General features: G+C 32.4%; 1 pseudogene; it reads right to left on the bottom strand.

Moving 5' to 3' along the window:
- Positions 1-7,210: 7,210 nt before the first annotated feature.
- The window catches only part of LOC114263731 (chalcone synthase 2-like), a 35,387-nt pseudogene continuing 32,936 nt past the window's right edge, over positions 7,211-9,661 (bottom strand).

Below are 9,661 nucleotides of genomic sequence, written 5' to 3'. Positions count from 1 at the left end.
GGATGTACTCCCTTCAAGGTTTTAGATTTGAAACCTCCCAAGTACAAGCAATCTCTTGGGACAAGTCTACACAAGTCAAAGTCGTGGTGCAAAAAATTTATGTATCATTTGGGGGTGTTTGGAAAGAAAAAAAATAGCCTAGTTTAGGCTAAAAATCACAAAAAAATAAAATAAACTAAAATAGTTAATAAGACAAAATATTACATCAAACTCATAATCATTTCACTTTTTCTCTTACAAACATTACATCCAACCACCAAAAAAATCCAATCATCTTCCCAAACACAAAAATTTTAGCCTATTAAAATAGCCTACTAAAATAGCCACTTCCCAAACGAGGCCTATATATGCATAGTAAAATGATTTACAAATAATTTTTTTGGAGAAATTACTTGTGAGTGTTTTTTTCGAAACTTAATTACAAAATCATGAATAAATTTATAATTTTACATATGCTTATAAATAATATCAGTAATTTGAAAATATTTTTTTACCTTCTCATTGACAAGTAATTTAATTTTTTTTTGAGTTTGACTTCTCTTCTGTTGAATTGGACATCTAATTCAAATTCTATCTGTAAATCTAGTTTAACTAGAGAGAAATTTTTAAAATTTACATTATGCAAAGCAATAATTTCTAATGATGTTGTAGTGGTGCTTTTTAAATAAAAAATCAAAATAGTAGATGTTTTGATTTAAAATGAAAGGATCCGAAAACTTGCATCATCTTGTACAAAAATTATCTACATTTGATGTGAATTTTGTTACATTTTTTTTTTCTTCTTCTTCTTCAAGGATGCCCTCTACATCCAATAACTGAATTGGGATTCTCTACAATAATCTCAACTTACAATAATTTTACAATGTTAATTTAAGGGTGCAAAACACAATCATTACAATATTAAACTATCTTTTAAACCAATTAGCGATGTTAGCTATTTTAGTTGGTTTTTTAACTATTTAGTCAAAGAAAAAAATTATGTTTGGGATGATTTGTGAATTTTTCTATAGTTGAATAGATGCAAGGGTGTAAAAATGGTCTCGCCCGCCCTAGTGTGTGGGCCTAGTGGGCTTTCGCCAAAAATTGAGCTGGCCTACTTGCAAAAAATCTCGGCCCAGGCCCAAGCTCATGTCCAGGAAGTACTCAGACCTTGGGTTGGGCCGATGAGTTTGGGCTCAAACCATTTTTTCCATCAAAATAGTTTAAAAATAACAGATATCGGGTTGGCAAGGCGAGTTAGGCCTCAAGCCGTGCCTTAGAGTAGGCCTTGAGCATGTGGGTTGGGCTTCACGCTAAGTGAATCGGGTTGGGGTTAGGCCCCAAAACACACGACCCAACCTAGGCCTAAGGTCACGGGCTAAGTTCAGGCTCGGGTTGGGTCACATTAGGCCGCAGGCGGGCTTTAGGTTGACTGCAGGTAGGTGGACCGATTTTACACCCTTAAATAAATGGTTGTGAGAGAAATAGTGATTAATTAATATATGTAATGGCACTGTTTGGGAAACACAGGTTAAGGCTATTATAGCCTCATTTAGGATAGAAGCCAAAAAGCGTGAACAGTAGGCGGAGGTGCAAAATTAAAAAAAAAAAAAAAAGATTGCAGCTCGGGACAGCCTACACTGTCAGTTGACAGATTGTAAAATCAATTGGAAAATTTCAATTTCACCCCTTTATATCAAAAAATTATAATCTTAGGGATAAATTTGTCATTTTAACTTCAAATATCATTTCAACACATTTTTCAATACAACAACTCAAATAAAAATCCATCTCATCTTCCCAAACACAAAAACTAAAATAACCTACTAAAATAGCTAAAAAAATCAAAAAGCCTCTAAAATAGTCACTTCCCAAACGAGGCCAATATGACATATTTTATTAACTATTTTAGCTTTTTTTATCTTAATGGACTATTTTAATGGAAGTCTTACCTCCTAAACACCACCTAATTATGATTTGGGCCTCAAAACTATGTCCAATAACTTATAAACTATTTTTTTTTTTATTTATCAAAAGTTTTCTTCATTTACACTGAGTTACATAAAAATTTAAATGATAAAACTATAAATGCATTACTGTATTTGTATTTGTATTCACCAAAGAATAATACTACAAATTTATAAATTTTATCCTGAATTTTATTCAAAATAAACAATCTATAACTCAAATTTATTTACATATAAACTTTAAAATAATCAATCTATAACTCAAATTTATTTACATATAAACTTTAAAATTATACAAATTTAATTTTTACCCCCACGTCACACTATCCATAAAAATCTGGCTAATTTTATGTTGGACTGCAGAGTTTCTCTTCACCCAAAGTATACATGCACATGACTACGTAACAGTGTTGATTGTCTCTGACAGATAGAGAGTCCTAGGCTAGGGCAGGTTCATGGTTTGAAAGGTTGTTACCTAGATGGATGTGTGGCACAGTTGGGTGATCTATTTGCAGACTTTGCAGGCTTAGCCAGTAGATTAGTTGATTTGAAAATTATACGTTCAATTACTTTCTTTTCTTTTCTTTTTAAAAAAAATATGCAAATAATACCCAAAATATAATTAATTTAATTATGTAAATTTTATTTAAAAAAAAAAAAACATAATGACCCTTCCCACTAATTTACACCAATTAAAACTAGACTCGTTAATTTGTGTACGGGTTAAAATTTTCTTTGATGCCTAACTCTCTTTTTTGAGCGTGTATCATGAAATGAAATGAGAATAATTTGTTTTGGTAGGGGTCATTTTAGGTTTGTGGAGATTATATGAATTATTTATTTTACAAAATTTGTTAAGGAATATTTATTGCATAACAATATAAATTGATTGGGTAATAATAGCTATAGTATATGATTGAATAACATATATTTTTAAAAATTAAAGTATTTATTATCAAAATCACATTTTTGCATAAATGACTTGGTTGATATATTTGATCAGATAGACTATTTCAATCATCAAGATGGATCCAAAATAGGCTCCATCAAAGTGCTAACACTCCAATTCCTAGTTTTATCAATGGTTTTTTATGAATCACGCTAATAATAGTCTTAAGAATCGTCAATAAGAAGCAAATAAATGGAATGCAAAATATTTATAATTAATATATATATATATATATATATTGTAACACTTCTATAAATTTAAACACAAGGTTTATATATGCCTATATACTTTTTATACACATATCAAGACTAATCACAACTCCTAAAGTTGTCTTTTAACATTTGTTACATTTTTTCTCCTCAATCTCAATCTCAGTCTCCTCTCTCTCACACACACAAATCCAATTGGGTCATTGAGTAAAATTTCTTTTCTTTTTTAAAAAAATATGCAAATAATACACAAAATATAATTAATTTAATTATGTAAATTTTATTTAAAAAAAAAAAACATAATGACCCTTCCCACTAATTTACACCAATTAAAACTAGACTCGTTAATTTGTGTACGGGTTAAAATTTTCTTTGATGCCTAACTCTTTTTTTTGAGTGTGTATCATGAAATGAGAATAATTTGTTAGTTTGGATACCTATTTTGGCTTTCGGTAGGGGTCATTTTAGGTTTGTGGAGATTATTTGAATTATTTATTTTACAAAATTTGTTAAGGAATATTTATTGCATAACAATATAAATTGATTGGGTAATAATAACTATAGTATATGATTGAATAACATATATCTTTAAAAATTAAAGTATTTATTACCAAAATCACATTTTTACATAAATGACTAGGTTGATAAATTTGATCAGGTAGACTATTTCAATCATCAAGATGGATCCAAAATAGGCTCCATCAAAGTGCTAACACTCCAATTCCTAGTTTTATCAAGGGTTTTTTTATGAATCACGCTAATAATAGTCTTAAGAACTGTCAATAAGAAGCAAATAAATGGAATACAAAATATTTATAATTAATATATATATATTGTAACACTTCTATAAAGTTAAACACAAGGTTTATATATGCCTATATACTTTTTATACACATATCAGGACTAATCACAACTCCTAAAGTTGTCTTTTAACATTTGTTACATTTTTTTCTCCTAAATCTCAATCTCAATCTCAGTCTTAGTCTCCTCTCTCTCTCACACACAAATCCAACTGGGTCATAGAGTAAAAAAAATAAAAAAAAAAATGATTGTGTTTCATAGTATCATAGAGTATAGTAATATTAGGATTTGAATATAATTGTAATTCTAAAACTATTTAAATTTGTTTTTTAATTTGAAAAAATCATAAATTTATTATAAAATTTTGAAGTTCTTACAAAACTCCTCACGAAAATTCGATTTTTCTTATATAATAAATAGCTAGATAGATAGATGTGCCTAACATATATACAATTTCCTCGGGTATACATACAATACTGCTTTTACTTATATAATTATATAAAAATTGTATGTATGCCCGTAATGCCCTAGTGTTTTACAGGCATACATACATTGTATGGAAATATGTGTAAAATATAATGAATAAAAAATAGAAAATAAAAAAAAAACAAATAGAGAGAAAATAAAAAAATAAAAAGAAAGGAGAGAGGAATGTGGGATCATGGGATCATAGAAGGATATGTAAGAAAAAGAGAAAGTAAGAGAGAGAAGCGGAAAAATAAAAAATGTACATGTAGGATATTTTTTAAAAAATATATCTCAGCCATTGTTTTATAATTTGAATAGATCTGAGCAGTCTAAATGTCCTAGTAGGACAAAAATATGTTGAAGATTCAAAAAAACATCCTGCTTTATTAAAATATGTTAAAAATTCATATAAGGTCTAAATATATGAAGTTTATCAGATATCCAATATATTTAAAAATAATAATTAATTGTTCAAATTCATTTAATTTGTGGACTACAAAATTTAGCAATTTAATCTCTATTACACATAGTAAAATCTGGATCCCAATTTTGGGATCCTAGATTTTTTCATATAATATGAATAAAAATAAGTGAACATAAAGGAGAAAATAAAAAAAAAACAAATAGAGAGAAAAATAAAAATGGGAGAAAATAAAAAAAAATAAAAAAAAAAGAGAGAGGAAGGTGAGATCATTGGGTCATGGAAAAATAAATCTCAGCCGATGTTTTATAATTTGAAAGGATCTAAGCCGTCCAACTGTCCTGGTAGGACAAATGTGTGTAGGACAAATTCAAAAATCATACTGTTTTATTATATAGATATTGAAGATTTATATAAGGTCTAAATTTATGAAATCAATCAGGTATCCAATATATTTAAAAATAATAATTAATTATTCAAATTCATTTAATTTGTGGACTATAAAATTTATTAATTTAATCTCCACTACACATAGTAAAATTTGAATCCTAATTTTGGGATCATAGACTTTTTCACATAATATAAATAAAAATAAATGAATAAAAATGAGAAAATAAAAAAAATAAACAAATAGAGAGAAAAATAAAAATGGGAGAACATACAAAAATAAAAATAAAAGAGAGAGGAAGGTGGGATCATGGGATCATAGAAAGATGAGTGAAAAAAAAGAAAAAATAAGAGAGAGAAGTGGGAAAATAAAAAATATACATGTAAAACATTTTTTAAAAAATATATCTCAGACATTGTTTTTATAATTTGAATAGATCTAAACCGTCCAAATGTCCTAATAAAACAAATGTGTGTAGAACAAATTCAAAAACTATCGTGCTTTATTATATTGATGTTTGGATGAGTAAGAAAGCAAAGAAAAAGATATGAGTGAGTTTTTTTTTTATTATTTTATTATTTTTTTAATTTTTTTTTTTTTTTTGTATTTTAAGAGACAATCTAAGTGTTATGAATATTTTATAATCAATTAAATTGTTTCTCACAGATACTCATCACTTTTGACGACAAATAAAATAAACTTGAGCTCTATTCCCCACCATTTCTTACTCAATCTCATCATTTGTTATTATTTCTCACCAAATCACCCAATCCAATCAGAGTGTTAGGTTTCGAATCTGGGTTCGGAAGGCAATATCAATGATTTGGGTTTCGGATATGATTTCAAATCTGGGTTTGCTATGATCACAAACCTGATGATGAAGATGAAGATAAAGAACTCGACAATCTTGTGCATTTCTGGGAAATTTTGCAATGCCAATTTTTTCTGGGTTGTGATCACAATCCCAATTGTCTGGGTTCATTATGATCACAATCCTGATTTGATAAATTTTTATTTTTCTGTAAATTTTTTTTGTTCGCATTGGTTGTAGAAATTTTGAGTTTTCAGATTGTCGATAAAATTTCTGTTTGTTGCTTGAAATTCTGTGACACAGAAATCAGTTTGTTTTGATAATGCCAACTTGGCACAACAAATGGCATTGTCAAAATTAGGCAAGAGTTTTGGCAGAGCCCATTGGAGTGTTGTTTTTGGGAACTCTTGTCAAATTTTGGCATTGGCAATACATAGCAGACCATTGGGATGCTCTTATGTGTTGGTTGGCAAAGGAAAATTGGCAGGCCAGTAGTAAACAAAGGAACAAGTTGGTTATGCTGTCAAGAAGTACTACCTTTTTTTAAGGAGACATTCACTTCTTTGACATTGTAAAAACAGAACACTCTGTGCTATGATTCAAGGCAATAGAGCAAGCAATATTGCCAAAAATAAAAACAGAAATAACAACTCTGTTCTACTGTGGCTTTGGAGCTTAAACAGGGCAAATTGAGGGTGATCCTCCCATCTCCTCTCCAATGCAGAGCAAGCCAAGCCAACTCCATGAAAGCAAGGCCATGCCAGCCAATTTTGGGGGTGACATAGCGGTAGATCTCATAGGCATAATCCTCAACAGCTGTAACTCTGATTTTTATTAATGTTGTGTTTGGTTAGAGGGTTTGAAAAGTAATTTAGAAATAGAAAGGGAAAAAGTATGTGAAATTAGGTGAAATGTAAGTATATTTTATTCACATTTCACCTAACTCTTTCATTTCTCTTACCAAATCTCTTCTCAAATCCCCCAATCAAATACAGCGTAAAGGATCTCCATAATTATGTATCTCAAATTATGATCTCCAAGTATTCCATTTATCATAGTTATAATTCAGTGCATTTATTTATTTATTTTTTTTTGAACAGAGTGCATAAGTTCAATCATACTTTAAAATAATCATAATGAAGTGGAACCAACAAACCCAATCCACAAACGCAAACCACAGATTGAAGGGGGGAAAAAATGCTTATGAGCTAAGCCCATCAAGTGGAGACACTGTGGAGCACCACAGTCTCAATAGTGACTCCAGGCCCAAAGCCAAAAAGCACGCCCAATCAAGCCCATCACCAGTGGTCTTGAGCCCATTATCAACTGACTTCTTCCTCATCTTATCCAGTACCGCTTGTTAAATTACCATCCTCTCTTAGGACATGCCTACTGGCCCATAACTTCTCGGGCTTAAGGTTCAACTTTAATTCCATCTGGTCCAAAATAGCAGGCCCACCAGGATGTACAATCCGAAAAATAGAGTTCCAATCAGAGATGGCCATGTGCTGAAATGCCTCCACCAAGATCTTCTCTATGTTCATGGAGACAAGCCCAGGGACACACTTGCTCAAATGGAATGTAAGGCCCATTTCACGAAGTTGTAATGTGATGGCACTTTCACTATCAAGGAGAGTGGTTTGGGCCACTGAGACGATCTCAAACGAAGGCTTCTCAACCCTGAGCACTAGGTCCAACCCAACTATAATTGCAGTTGCACCATCACCAAACAAGGCCTGGGCCAAAAGTCCACTGTGATCGGTGTCACTAGGCCCGTGAAATGCCATCGCTGTGATCTCAGAACAGACGATTAAGACTCGAGTACCTTTGTTGTTCTCAGCTAGGTCTTTGGCTAGGCAAAGAACCGTGCCACCGACAAAGCAACCTTATTGGTACATCATAAAACGATTGATGAATGAATGCAGACCAAGGAGGTTGGTGAGGCAGAAGTCGGCACTGGACATGTCAACACCACTAGTGGTGCAAAAGACCAAGTGAGTGATTTTGGATTTTGATAGGCCCCATTCTTTGATTGCATTAATAGCAGCCTCTTTTCCTAGTTTTGGTACTTCAACAATAAGCATGTCTTGTCTAGCATCCAATGAAGGTTCATTGTATGTGGACGTGTTAGGATTTTCTATCAAAATTTCCTCAGTCAAGTACAAATAACGGTTCTTAATCATAGGTTTTTTTTTTGAACGATTCTTAATCATAGTTTTGTCACCTGCATTACACAACAAAAAGAAGATTGGAAACTTTACAAAGCAAGCCATAGGTTCAAATGTTGGGTGGTGATTTTGTACTTGTAGTCTTCTTCTTCTTTTTTTTTTTTTTTTCCCCCCCCCCTTCTTTTGGAATTCTAGTATCATTTTTATTATTTAACTCATTAAAAAAAAAAAAACACAAAGAAATACAAAGTTGGACATATTTATGTCCCAATTTTAGAAGAATTTATTCACTAATAATATAAAACCATAGAAATGAAATACATAATGTTATACAGATGTTTCACAAAAGATGACTCTTACAAATCTACATGATTGTGAAATGTGTTCAAATAAAATTATTTTGTTCATTCTTTTCCTTTCTTTGGTCATGTGTGGATGCTTTTGTTGGGTATTTTGTCCAATTTTGTGGGGATGCTTGTACGAGCACGAAATAATATTCTCGTATAATCCTGTTGATTAAGTTTGCACTCCTCCAAACGTCGTCACTTTATTACCTGAAAACACAAATGTGAGTTAGCCGGCGGGGGTGTGCCGGAAACCTCTGCGATGCCTAAGTCAGCAAAGTAGATAAGAGACACATGAGCTCTGTGTATTAGAGAGTAAAGATTTGTGTTACCTGTACATAGATCCTGTCATGAGCTTTTATAGATTCCACCTAGCAGAGTCCTTCTAGGAATCACACTTTCAAGGATAATATCTATCCTGAAAATACTCTACTCACTGCCAACCAAGTGAGATGATTGCAACACTTTTACTTAGGCTGGTAGCATGGTCAACCGAACTCAAAGCAGCCCTGCTCTGAGTATTGGACAACAAAAATTACGTTCCACGAAGCTAGACCAAGTTCGGTCCTCTACCTCGGTCATACCCCGGTCCTTCCTAAACCACATATAATCAACATGGTCCAAGTTTTGGCCAAATATTTGCCCGGCCTAAGACCGAGCTACTTTATTTCTTGCCTCGGCCCACAACGCGGCCCAATGACCAAGAGACTGTACCTTGCTCAGTCCATTCTAACAGATGGACTTTAGCTCGACCTAATTTATACATAAATTGCCCTCTCTATTGCCCCTTAATTCTATCTGCGAAGCATGATTGAGATTATTATCCTCAAGCCGCGCTAAAATATTCAAACCAACCGAACTAAAATAATCAACCCAACCGAGCTAAAGCATCCCAACTGAGCTAAAATATTCAACCCCACCGAGCTAAAAGCGCATCCGTCTGTAGGTAGCCCGGTCTTCAAGAACTGTGCCGGTCGTATAGCCGGTCGTTCCATGTAACTGACATCGTGTCCTTACTGGGACACGTGGCATGCGCCTATTGCCCCTCCGTACTGCGATAGCCGTCTCACACTTATCAAAAAATTTGAGAAGGCTGCTGTTTTGCCTCCATTTATAAACGTAGCCCCTTTATTTCAAATAGTCACCATTTACTGTT

The sequence above is a fragment of the Camellia sinensis genome, chromosome 4, assembly GCF_055761805.1.
Source record: "Camellia sinensis isolate YWXY chromosome 4, ASM5576180v1, whole genome shotgun sequence".
Classification (NCBI taxonomy): domain Eukaryota; kingdom Viridiplantae; phylum Streptophyta; class Magnoliopsida; order Ericales; family Theaceae; genus Camellia; species Camellia sinensis.
This window is presented reverse-complemented; position numbering and strand designations above follow the sequence as displayed.